The sequence below is a fragment of the Anser anser genome, assembly GCF_964211835.1.
Source record: "Anser anser genome assembly, chromosome: 9".
NCBI classification, from domain to species: Eukaryota; Metazoa; Chordata; class Aves; order Anseriformes; family Anatidae; genus Anser; species Anser anser.
Window position 1 is genome coordinate 7,786,703 of NC_139729.1, and position 13,793 is coordinate 7,800,495.

Below are 13,793 nucleotides of genomic sequence, written 5' to 3' on the forward strand. Positions count from 1 at the left end.
TAATAGAAGTTTAAAACAGGAAGCGCAAGGCCACAAGTAACCCGTCAGTTTAGGCTTTACAGATGCTATTTAGAGACATGTTTTCAGTGGGAGTCCACAGAAGAGAATGTGAAAAGAAAGTGATCCAAACTAAGCAAAGGCGGGGCAATATTTTCTTGCTTATTTGTACTGGGTTTATTCTACTTTCATTTATGAAGAGACAGAAAGCCGGAATAAAAGTATAACTGCTATTTCTTTCCTGATAATCAGCCTATAAAACTATTAGCTAGCACCATAAATAACAGCTGTATAACTGCTGAAAGGTCTGGAGACTGAAATGTCTGGTGATGTATGATGGAACAGTAAGTGATGACTTTAAAATATTATTGGTGATATATTTTCTGTTTCTTGACAAAGCTCAGGAAAAAAATATGAAGGCCAAAAATAATTAAAAATGGGCTTTAGGTGTGCTTGTTTTTTTTCTTTCTATAATTCCACATTAAGAACTTTATCTGTGTGCATATATACATATATTTCAAGATATTTGACAGCATAAACTTCCTGAGATTAATTTTATTTTTTAAGCATATGAAGGAAAACATGGCAATATGATCAAACTGAAAAATGAAAAAAAATATGCATATTTCAACTAGATATAGACAGCAAAATAAATTAATATATTTTAGGCTTTGTAGTCAACATATTTTACTTTTTATTCTTTCTATTTCATCATGCTTGACTTGAGCTATATTATAAACTGTGACATAGCCCATGGTTGAAGATTGGAGATCTTGAAAGGAATTGGACCATGTTACAGAAACAGGATTTTTTTTTTTTTTTTTGTAACATTTCTCCAGAGTAATTCTTAGATCAAAGCAACATTAAAGGATGAGAACTGCACTCTGGTATCAGAATACTTGCACCCCCACCCCCCAAAACAAGGGGAACTTAAGGAAAAATCCCCAAATGATTAACTTAATAAGTACAGAAAAACTGCAGAATAAAAATATTACTTGTTCAGAAACATCACAAATTGTCACTTCACAATTGAGCAGATAAAAGACAAGAAAAAGATCCAGTCTTTGTGTTCTGCCTGATTGTTATTGAATTGTTTGTTTGAGGCACTCTGAATTAATGCCATGTTTTGGGACAAGTGACTGTGCAATGACTTTTGGATAGTTCCTGACACTTAACTCATAGTGACAGTGGCCTCAGCTCTTGAGCTATATGTGCATTAATTAATTTATTTTGTTAAATCCTGAAGGTTTACCTTTCCACTCAAGAGGAGGAAAGGATGGTTGATGCAGTGTGCTGCACCTGGGCCAGGGCAATCCTGGACATGAGTACAGACTAGAAGAAGAACTCGTTGAGAGCAGCTATTAATATCAAACTGTTGTTATAAATCCCAAAGATGAACACAGTCCTAGTTTTCTTCTGTTCGATATACTTCTTAAAATTACATCCATGTTTTTATTTGGAAAAAATATAGATGTCTTTATAAGTTACAGTCAAGCTGGCATTAAATATAAATAAACCTGGTAATTACAGGTATGAAGAGCAGTGTGACCTTTCACAGTTTAAAGTGCTGTATTGTCCTTAAGTTTGACCTACAGTGATATGGTATAACAAACATGAGATTGGCTTTGCCTTTGAGATACTTTTTAAACAATATGTTTTATAGCACTACATTTTATTTGGTGGTTTCTGTACCTTTGATGGGGTTCAGCTGCTTTATGCTTTCAAGGGTCTCTTAAAAACAGAGGTAAGAAATTATTTTGAAATTTGACCTTCAGATAGTCACATGACCTTTGCAACTGATTTTTAAGGAAAACACTCAATACAGTGAAAATTTTGATAAAGTTGTGGGTGCTGGCAATGTTATTCTGTCCATGCATTTTTTTTAATACACCAGTAGGTAATATCGAAGTTCTGATAACAGCAGTGGTGCTTACAAACATGATACAAATAGCCATTTCTGAAATGGACTGAGCCTATCTAATTCTTTCATATGAGATTATAAAGCTCAGCCATAACTATGGGTTTTAACTGGTTTTCAAACAGTGATTTGGAGATGAATTGAATCACCTCTTGTATGAATTTTTATTCCATTTTAGCAGTACATGGAATACCATTTATGTCCTTTATTTGCAAGCTATTTTAATGAGTCAGTTGCATGATTTTCTGCAAAAAAATCCCAGAGTATGACATGATTTTGTTTGGTTTCTGAAAGAAGTACTTGGGTTCTTTCAGGTTTTGCTAACCTAAAAGTAGTTTGTAACTTGTAGAAGGTAGGGGGCTTGTTGTCCTAGGATATTGACTTTTCTGGATGCTGTGAAATACAGAATTAGTACTGAACATTGGAAACAAAGTAGATGAATATTTTTTCCTGTGAGGGGAGAGGTATAGAAATGTCAGGCTGACTGGGTGTTTAGGGTAATAAGAATTTGTCGTTGGCCAGCAATGCTCAAACACAGGACTTTACAAAATTCCTCCAATATTGTTTCTTCATCTGTAATTATATAATTATAGAGAGGCATTGATTATGTTTGAGGAACTGACTTTTTTTTCTTCTTTTTTTTTTTTTCTTCCTAGAATTCATACTCCACTTCCACCTCTCCAAAGCTTGCCGTTTTCTTCAGAGTTCCCATATAACTTACCTCTCAGCAGATCGCACCACTCCTTATGTTGGGAAGCACAACTGGCAAAAAAAGCACAGAACATCTGTGGAACAGGAAGTGAAGTTTGAAAGCACTCCCTTTCAAAGTATCACAGTGTTTTTTGGTTCTCTTTCTTAAATATTTCCTGTAGTTTCTGTTCTTTTAGTTTAATAAGACTGTGGCCTTTCCTATTTTCTATAATAATGATAATAATACTTTAAAAGTACTTTTCACTTAGGAATCACTTTTAAAAATGTACAGACTTTTACTTTTTACAATTCCTCATTAAATCCCTCAGTATTGCTTGTCAGATTCAGGACAATATTTATGGAGGCTACATATTTAAAGCATCATTGTTGTACCTAGCCATGACATCAGTAATTACACTATTTCACACTTGCTTTTTTTTTTCTTTCCAAGTAGAAAAGATGATTCATTCATTGTTCAAGATGGACAAACATACTGAAGATGAGGATTTCTTCAGTTTTATTTGTGAGTAGCATTCAAGCTGAGAAAAACCTTCTCAATTTCAGTTAGCTGCTGCTCTGGCTTCCAGAGGCCGAGAAGGAAATCAGATGAAGGTATTTCTTGTGGATAATGCTATGTTTGGAAAATACTTTGGAGAAAGTTGTTTCAGAATTTTAATTCTGTGGAAATTTTCAGCTTTATCTTTTTGGATGAGGGATATGAACAGTTATCATGAAGTTAAAATCTGGTGCCTAGCCAGGTCTTGTTTCTGTCGCAGGTTCTCATGGAGGCTTTTAGTATGAACGTGGGACTCATCGGAATGTATTCATTTCAGGGTTTTAATATTCTTCTGGAAACTTCAAATTTGGCATTATATTACTACTTAAAGCATGACTTTACAAAATTCCTCCAATATTGTTTCTTCATCTGTAATTATATAATTATAGAGAGGCATTGATTATGTTTGAGGAACTGACTTTTGTTTTCTTTTTTTTTCTTTTTTTTTCTGGAATTCATACTCCACTTCCACCTCTCCAAAGCTTGCCATTTTCTTCAGAGTTCCCATATAACTTACCTCTCTGCAGATCACACCATTCCTCATGTTGGGAAGCACAAGATGAGTCAGCCACTGGCATAAATATTTTCAGGGGGGGATGGAAGTTTGCTGTGGTGGTGGAAAGACTTATGAGTAGTTGACAAGCTAGCTTGTATGAGGCAGGGCAGAGCAGCTTTTTCCTGGCAAACTTCATTACTATAACCCTTTTCCCTTTTCAGCATATTTCAAGGAAATGTGGGACAGAGCTAGGCTGACCAGATCATGGCATTTGTAGGAGATGCAATACATGTCAGGTTAGCATCAGTGGTATTTTCAGCAAAACTTTGAAATCTGAGGGGTGGGGATCACGTGAGATTTGTCCATTGCAAGCATTCATGAGTTAGAGCATCTCTGTCCCAGTAGACACCTGCGAGATGACATGCAGAACTGAGTAAGAGGTTCATGTCTGCTCTATGCATAAGCCAGTTTGTGTCTACTTGGGATACAGACTTTTTCTATCATAAAACTGATTGAATCAAGACACTACAAGCTCCTAAATAGCCTCAAACTATAATAACTGTATGTAAAGCAGGACATGAATCAGATGGATTTCTAAGATATGCTACCAGTCTTCTCATTGATACTTTTTTCTCTTCAGCCCTGAGGTCATATTTTGTCTGTGTGTTTTGCTGAGTGACTTATAAGAACTCTATAAATAAAAAGTTATAACTGTGTTTGCATTTTCCTTGATTAAAATGTCATGTAAATGTATTTAAAATGGTATGCAAATTATATGAAGGCTCCAGGCATATTTTTTCAGCAAGACCCTACACATTGCAAAGGTTGTTAACAGAGCAAGGAATAAATAAATAAATAAATAAAAGTAAAGTCATTACTGGAAGCAAGAGGACAATGAAGGAGTCCTCTAACAATTATAAAATGGATTTAGATAGAGAAGAGAAGACACGTTGGTGCAGAAATCACTGTTTCCTGGTGGCTACCATGAGAAATTAACTATATCCTTGTGTCTTTTACCTTTTGCTAAGGCTTCTGTCAGGAGTGCATGCTGTAACTCTCTACTAGTTAGTGCTTATGTGTTAAGCCATAATTATGTATTATTAGGACAGATTTTACAGGGCTATTTTTTTTTTTTGAAATACCAGAGTTAGTAATTTTCATTGATGAAATTTATGGTTTCAGTGGGTTCTTGTCCAAATTTTGACATATCAGTTTGGTGGGAAAATAAGTTATGATAGGAACCTTTATGTTACAATTATAAAACACAGGTTTGTAAAGTAAGGGCCAGTAAGGTCTCTTAAAATATTGTACGCTATTCAAAAGCTGTGCATAGGGTTTTAGCATAGGGTTTAAAATTTCAAATCTCTGCACTTTCTGCTTGATTAATGTCAGACTTATTATTATTTCTTTTTTGATTCCAGGATTATTTGTTTTCTCTTATAGGTATGTGCATGCACATATAAGGATGTTTGTATAGACATATATGTCATTGTGAACAAAATGAAAGGTGGCGACTATTCTCTTCTTGAATCTGTAAGTAATGGAAAAACAGACATTGTTGAATCACAGCATATAGACAATTTCCTAATGGATTGCCCTAATTTATCTCCACATAAAAACACAGTAAGATGAAATCTCTGATTCATTCTGCATGTTTTACCCCTGTTCTTCTACCTTAACTGGCTTTAGACCTGTTTTTGGTCACTGAGTTGGCATAAGGCATCAGGATCCAGCTACTCAGCTAGTTTTGCACTAGTTTGCTGGAGGCAGGAATGAGTGCTTGGACTGAAATTGTCTAGAGGTACCTCCTTGTTAACAAAGAAGTCAAAACTTGTTTAAGCCTTTCAAACTAGCACAGAAAATTCTCACCAATGTGAAATTTGCTGAAGGATTGTAAATCTAATTCAATTATGGATAAGACAGCTAAATGGCAGAATAAAATAATTCATCAGGTATTTTTATTTAAACAAATACAGAACTACAATCCTCACTTTAACTTTTGCATATGCATTATTTTATCTCACCCCAGAGATAAATATTTGTCATTGCAGCGCTAAGAAAAAGGAACGTACTTCTTTCCTAGGTTGGGAAAATTTAGAAAGGGTAGATGTGATCTTTGTGATATATATATAAATAAAGGCTCAGCTGTTCTGGGATGCAACAGGATAAATCAGATGTAATATGCTTTGGAGCTGATCAAATTCTGTGGCAACTAGATGCATGAGTTATGAGCTGACTTGGCAGATACCGTTCCCAAGGCAGCTAATTGTTTCTCAGCAGATTTTCTTTTATTTGCTCTCCTTTAAGAACAGTTTTCCTGGGTGACACAGAAGCCAATGCAAATATGCATAATGAGTATTTCTTTAGGTTTCAGGCAGGACACAGGGTTTCCCTCACAGTATGTGAAAACTCGAGACATTTCCCACAGCTCAGACTGAAGTGCAGAGTTGTGGTAAGATTTGGCTTTAGATAAGAATAAATGAACCCCCATGAGAAAAAGCCAGGTTATGTAGCAGGTAACTCCTTAGGTCAGCCACCACTAATATGAGAGAGATTATTAGAAATTCCTTTAATGATTTAGTTTTTTTTTTTTTCCCTTGAATGCGAGCTCAATTCAATTAACTGTGGTAAAACAAAAACAAAAAAACTACCAAGGTCTTTGACATATAAAGTAAGGTACGCCAATAAAGTCAAAAGGTATGTTAGTAAAGTTCAACATGTTTGTACTAATAAAATCAGTGATTCAAGAAACTCACACTTCTGTAGTCCTTGAATGAGAGAACTTGTTCACTAGGTGTGAGTGAGTCACATTGAACGCATGTCCAGACATTTCAGTGTTTTATGTGTGTGAGGGTAATGTTGTTAAGAGTGCCACTGAGCTCATAAGGAATACAGAGACGGAAAAATTTCCCCTACCAACCTTCACATGTTTTTGGGAGGGAAGGAAATCTGCAGAGGAATTCATCAAACATGACTAGTACATTTAAATTGCTTGCGGTGATAACAAAACGAGACATTAATAACAGATAAAGGAGTTCTTAGTTACACACTCAAAAGGTTATTTAAAGAGCCTAGATTAGATCATAGATCAACAGAACCTCACTGGAAAGAGCAGCCTTGTCTTATACATAGGGCTCCACACGGCAGCACTTAACTGAGACTTCGGTGAGATAAAGCTGTTTGGCTTTAAGTCAACCTTGAGATGACTTTCCCTTTAAAAAAAAAAAAAGAAAAGAAAACCACCACACTTTGATTATGTGCTTGGTTTGCATATTAAATAAGCTGCTCTGCTAAAAATATACCCTTGCAAGGAGCTTAAGTCATCTCCCCATAAATGAGTGACAGATAGTGAAAGACAGGGAAGGCAGAAGAGGCAATACAAGAGCCTGAGTTTTAATTACAGACAGGATGAACTGGAAAGTTTGTATTTAAATTATCTAAGACCTAGAAGACAAAGACATTTTCTCGCAGATGATAGCAAATCCATGGCAGCTAGCAGCCAGATCTACAAGTAGCATAGTCATGTGCAAGTCTGTGGACTTCATTAATCCTGGGCTGTCTTACATTAACTTCCAGTGCTCCTATGTACTGTGAGGCACTTGTATTCACTGTTAGTCTACTGCTTATTCTAACAAACACAGCAAAGTCAGCTAGAAAAATTGCTGCAGTGGGGGTCAACTCCTTCACCTCAGTCCCACTGTGCATTTTCAAAACCTGGTGCAGAGTTGGCTGTCCTAGGTAAAAAGTTGAACTGATCTGCACTATAGTTGCTGGCTGACCCTGTGCCCACAGACAGCACACATTGTGGAGCGACAGGTAAAATAGATGTATATTTCCTCCTGCAATTTTATAAAAGGATATGCCCTCCAGGTAAATTCAAGCACTGTCAGAACTGGCACCCTTCTCAAGAATTATCAGGAAGCAAAGCTCTGAAATACCAGATTCCTAGTAAACTATCTCAGCATTTCATTATAACTAGAGGGTTGTAGATACTCCAGGAGACCATAAAGGGCCCTTTTATTGTTTCAAGGAAGTTGCTGGGGTAATTTAAATAGATGGGAACACCGTGTCCTCTGGATGAGAGGCGGATAAGCCATGATACGCTATTATTTTAGTAGAAGGTAAGGGATGAAGAATAGGGTGTGTTTAAATTTAGAGTTCTCCACCACTCTGATAAAAAAATCCAGCTCTGCCCAAGGGCTGTGGAGAGGAGGGCAGTTTTCAAAAGCCTATTCTTCTTGGTTTACTGCGTTGTGACTTTTTATTTTGTAATCTCCTCAACAAAACAGGGATCAGAAATGGAAGAGGAAACCTCAACAATGCAGACTGACCCCTGGGGAGGCAAGGCTGATTAATGGACAATTTTATGGCTCATTTGTAAAAAGGGAAACTAACAGAGTACTCTGTTTGCTTTGTCCATTTGATTCATATCAGAGTTTCAGGAGAAAAAAAAAAGTGTTGGATAGCTTGGGAGAATAAGCAAATAGCTTATGAGCATCTGCAATGAAGAGTCCAAACTACTGGAGGATTTATTACAAAGACTGCATGTACTAGAATGGTCAGACTCCAACAGATTTTTCTTTATACTCATTCTTCCTATCAATTTAATTGTAAATGATATTTTTGAGATTAGGAATGCATTTCCCTCCTCTAGCAGTAGCAGTAGTTATAGACCTGCAAGACCTGCAACTGGTCTGGGAATTTAATCACTTTTTGGAGTCAATCTGTATCTCTTTATGTTCATTGAAATGCACGGTTTAGTTTGCAGTGCTGCTGACTAACTCTGAAATTATAACAGCAGCAACAGCCTATTCTGCGTTTTCTGAACCTCAGTAAATTAGTCTAAGGTATCCTGACTTTTTTCCTAAGTTTTGATTCATCCTTACCCGTTCCAATTCCAAAAGATTTGCTGAAATAAATGTAAACAGCATCCACTGCTCTCATGTCATCATAGAATGCTGTCCAGTTGGTCAGGCATGATTTCCCTTCAGAAATCACTTGAACAACTTCCCTAGGGACGTGGTAGAATCCCCATCATTGGAAGTTTTCAAGATAAGATTGAACAGGATGCTTGGTAATCTCATCTATGCTTGCTATTCCCACGAAAGGTTGGACCTCATGATCTTTCAAGATCCCTTCCAGCCTGGACTACTCTATGATTCTAAATACTGGTTGAATATTTCACCTTCTTGTTCTTTGTATACCTGGAAATGGTTTTCAGACTTATTTGCTTCATCACCTTCACAGGGGCTGAGGTGAGGCTGACTAACCTTAGCTCCTTGGATCCTCATTCTTGTTCAGCCTGTTCCTTCTCTATTGTAGTAGAGTACACTCTATTGCGATTAAATCTTTCCTGCTCCAGATGGTTTCCCTTGGTCCCAGGGGTCTGGGCTTCCTGACAGGTGAATCTTACCAGTAAAGGGTTGGGTGAAGAAAGCTTTTATTTAATACTTTGGCTTTCACCATATTTTTTTGTCTTAGGGTCCCTTGTCTCATTCAGTAGCAGGTCCACATTTTCTGTAGTCTTCTTTTTGCTGCTGATGTATCTCTAGAAGTCCTTCTTGTTGTGTAAATCAGTCATAATAAATATGGTGTTGCTCTAACTAAAACAAGCTCTACAGCTGTTCTAACAGCTTAGCTGAATTCAGCAAGGCTCTATTAATTTGTTCCTCATGAGAAACTGCCCCTGTGCATGAGGTAGTTCTGTGTTTACACTTAAATTAAAACAGAATTTGGTTCTGGGCACAGAGGATCCAAGTCACCTTCTGTATCCACAGCAACACACTGATATAAACTGGAGTATTTGGCCTAAAATGTACTGCATGTGCTAAATTTTCTCTGATGAGACTTGCGTAAAAAGTTGATAAATACTGATTGTAACCTCTTGTATACTTAAGCAGTCAGTTCTTCGGTTGGTAAAATAGGACTACATTGGGCATTTAAAAGTGTGTGGGATGCCCTTTTGTAAAAACTGGGACCAAACCAAAAGAAATTTTGAGCAAGGTAGTTTGTAGACAAAATGCTGTTACCTTCAATAAAGTGCTGTTGTGCTCAGCCAGAATTTCTAGTGAAATGTAACTCTCAGTGTGTCTGTTACCATGTATGAAGGTTGAGAAAATACATCTCAAATTTGGTAGTTTTCATGAGCATTTATTACCATCTGATTTCACTAGTTAGTGTTAATATTGTTGCAAAACAAAGCAGAGGAATATAGGAGGTGGAGTTAATTGGGGAAGCTTGCATCTAAGTTAATTTTACTGTATGGATTCTCCACCTGAAGTGCAAAACAGTGGTGTCACACAAAGAACTTCCTACCACGAAATCCTAACAGGATCTCAGAGATGTGTATCTTTGACTTTACCATACCCAATGCAAAACTGAAAGCTCACATCTGACTGGCAGATTTCCACACTGTGCTTTATTTCAGGGTATTAAATGAATAAAAACACTGAGATGTATTAAATGTTTGTCTCTCCAGCATTTTTTTTTTTTGACTTATGGTCTACTCTTTGCCCTGAGCTTTGGGACTACTTTACCATGTGATACCTGTGGAATTTGCTTTCTTCTAAGGCTGCCCTGACTTATTAGACCTTTAGACCTCTACACTTCTATTTAATCTAATTTTATGTATGTTTGAACAGTTAATTCCCTAGTCTCTTGGCAGACAAATTAATTGGTTAATTGACCGTTGTTATTCTTTCATGCAACATTCATAGCCGTCTATGAGGGATTGTCCTTGTCTGTTGTACAGTCTTGTACATTGTGGAGGTTTTGGCATTGATAAGATGCTTTTGGCCAGACTGGATATATATTATTTATTCCTGTTTCTTCACATACAATTATTCAAAGGTTGACTGTAACATCAAACAGAAATAACCAAACCTACAAATGTTTCTGATCAGCTTGTAAGTGTCTGACAATGCTGAGTGTAGTGGCACATGCGTGTTATTGGGCACAAGCCATTGATCTCTGGAGAGGATTCAGAGCCAGAAGTCAGCGGACTAAATGGATTGGCCAGAAACCCTATTCAACAGTGTGTGCTGTGAGTGCCTGTGAAAATCTGGCCCTCCATATTTTCATGGGCATTTTAATGCCTTGGGGTGCCATTTCTCAGAACAAAATAACAGGAAGTCTGGGCTTCTCATCATGTTTCAACTGCTAGATATCAGAAGTATCCTTAGTACTAGATCTCCTGTTGTTTCTACTTCATAAGGGACTTTTTGAGGCAAACGCTTTCTTGGAAAAACATGGACCCCTACACAAATGTAGCTATTGAAATACTTTGCATTAAGAGGGTTTCTTGTGTGATGCTGTATGTAAGGCTTGTCAAATGAGATCCCTTCTGGGTGGCCTTTGTCCATCTCCCAGTGTTTTCATGACACTTCTTTTACCGCAAAGAGGAATGAAAGGCCTTCACCTCAGAGGTTCAGGAAGAGTGGAAGGGGGTCTTGTCTGAACAATGATATACCCGGCACTTTTGTTCCTATCTCCTTCCTGATAAGCTCAAGCTGTTAAACTCCAGCTAACCAATCAGCAGAACAATTTACTACCCCTGTGTCATTTTAAGTGGGCTGTCTGGCTGGAGCAGGATGTATTCAAATGAAAGTTAACAAAGTATGTTTTCTTTTGAGGATTTGTCTGCTCTAAAGAGCTTGAAGGGAACCTTTGAACGGGTATTCTCATCCTGTTGCAGCTGAAATATCCATTGTACCTCCCACAGCTTCAATAACTGCAGTTATTTTCATTTCTAGCACATTTGGAAACAAACAATATTGAATCTATTTTATTTGATGGGAGAGGTTCATAAAGAAATGGCAAAGGGCTTGCATTTTTAAAATATTTGGCCTTCAGATATCCCTTCCTTTCCAGATCTTTTAAGCCATGCTCAGGTGACCCTTACAGGCTGAGCAGCAAAACCCTGCTGGGAGAGAGGGGCCCAGAGCCGCCACAGTCTCCCTTGTGGTCCCTGCCTATCAATGTCTGCTCTTATTCCACAATGAGGCTGGACTGTCTTGGCAGGGAAAGCTTCATGGGATCAGGTATAATCCCCAGAGGAAAACAATTATATACAATAAGAACTTGAAAGCATGAAAGGAAAAGACTTTCAACTCCTCTAAGCAGAGCTTTATTGATTAAAAACTGCGTCTGCTAGTTTTCTCTAGTTAGCTCACTATTATGCTAAAAAATGTAGGAAAGCAAGGCTGTGTTATTGCATAAATGAGCTTGTCTGGTAACGGAAAAATAAAATCAAGCTATTTGGCTACAAACCTTAATGTAAGGTAGATATCTGAGTTTTTATTTTTTATTTATTTATATTTTCTTGTGCAGACTTCGCACATTTTCTTACCCCTTTCTTAAATCCATCTGCAGAAATGTTTATTCTCTTTATACCCTAAAGCCTGAATGTTATAGATTCTGGGTGAAATACTTAATTCAGATCCTTTTCTCCTGTTCTTCTGTAGCGAGTCAAGACTTGTTGGTTCAGAGAACCTGAGTTCTTGTCTTTTCTTTTGTTTTTCTTTAGGTATGGTCACATTATTGAATTTTAAAACGTGGTGCTAGCTAACAGTGAGATGACGGTGAAATATCTGTTTACCTCTTGTGTGACTAGAGCAGTACATTTTCCTTTAATACAGAATGTAGAAGCCAGGAAAGCTACAAGTCTATTTTTTCTCTCCGCTGCTGAGCGAACTCTTGAGAATATTCTTAAATGCCACTTTATGGGATAGCTGAACCCTGCGGGTAAATGTTACCCATAAAAAGGGAACATCACACTTGTGCCATATGTACCTGAAGTGCCTTTCTGTGTGACTGGGTTGTCAATAGGAATTTCCCAGGCACCAAGCAGAACTGCAGCTAAGAACAAAGGCATTAAACTGATCTTTTGTCTGCTGTGACTGCCTTGAAAGCAACTTTACAGGCATTCATTTTCTTTCCCTCACAGCCCTTGGCCTGCTGTGCACAAACACGAGAGAGGCAGCACTGCCTGGGCTTCTCTCCCTGATGCAGGGTGATGGGCAGAGATAAATGGTTGGAAAGTTCTTGCCTCTATGCAGTGTGAGCCCTCATCTACAGCCTCAGAGAGCATACGTTTTGGGCACCTCGTGAGCCTGGAGAGCCTTAACCTTTGGTCATGTTTCTGCCTGATCTTTATTCAAGCCATCCTTTTTTTTTCCCCAGTGTGCCGAGTCTGCTAGTTAAATTAACATTTTTTAATCTCCCTAGAAGTAAGACAGAAAATGAAGCTACACTTCATCTTTATCTGGCAATCAAAGCTCAAACTTCAGACTACGGGAATGTAGAATAGATGTTAAAATCATACTTTCTTCCTTCCAAAGAGACTAAATGAGCACAAGGTACAATTAGGCTACTTTAGTTAATCCCAGCTGTGAAGAGAGAGTTCTGTAAGAATGATGTTTTTGACATCTGTCACTTGCACTGTCACCTTTCAGTCCCATCAGAACAAATCCGTTATCCTTTCTGATTAGAGAAGGATTTTAGCTAACCAGAGTTATAGGGTGATACCAGCTTCAGTGACAGATATATGTCCTGGAATGCTTTCCCAATCCTGATGTGTTTATAAAAGGGATACATTCAAGACAATGTTAATTCTTTATGGCCACACTTCTGGGAAGAAAAAAAAACCTGTAAATAAACTGACCATTCTTCCCATGAAGTAATACTCGATATGCACATATAAATTGTTTTGATTGTACACCTAGCAACTGCTAGAAGTAACGGGCACACAATAGTTTCACAAAAAGAAAATACTACAGTATGTACGTACTCAGGTAGCAATGGGAAATGCAAATTCACCAATGTATTATTTTCATGTTTACTTTTTTATTCATTATGATTAAAGAAGTTCCTAACTTTAAATGAAATAATACAGAATGGGATTTTACGCTGTCATGTCAGTGAAACCTCTTCAAAATCAGAGATAGATGAAACCCCTTTATCCCATTGTTCTGAAATCTGGGGGGATTGTATAAAACCTGAGCCTCAGCAGGCCATAGTCAAGTAATTACGGCTTTGTGATGGGTCAGCCAAAACCCCAAATCCAAACATTTCTGAACACTGTAACTTTTAAAATATGAATTTGGTATGACTCTGTGGCTTAGCTCTGTGTTTGAAGA

General features: G+C 37.4%; 1 protein-coding gene across 1 annotated transcript in view; it reads left to right on the forward strand.

Annotated features, from left to right (window-relative positions):
* Nucleotides 1-13,793, forward strand: part of LOC310903943 (uncharacterized protein) — a 166,827-nt gene that overhangs the window by 64,522 nt on the left and 88,512 nt on the right. Inside the window, exons 5-7 of the transcript XR_014587939.1 lie at nt 2,572-2,742; nt 3,057-3,128; nt 3,879-4,500. The gene's annotated coding sequence lies outside the window, so the exon portion shown is untranslated. Of the gene's footprint in view, nt 1-2,571; nt 2,743-3,056; nt 3,129-3,878 lie in introns of the transcript that reaches the window.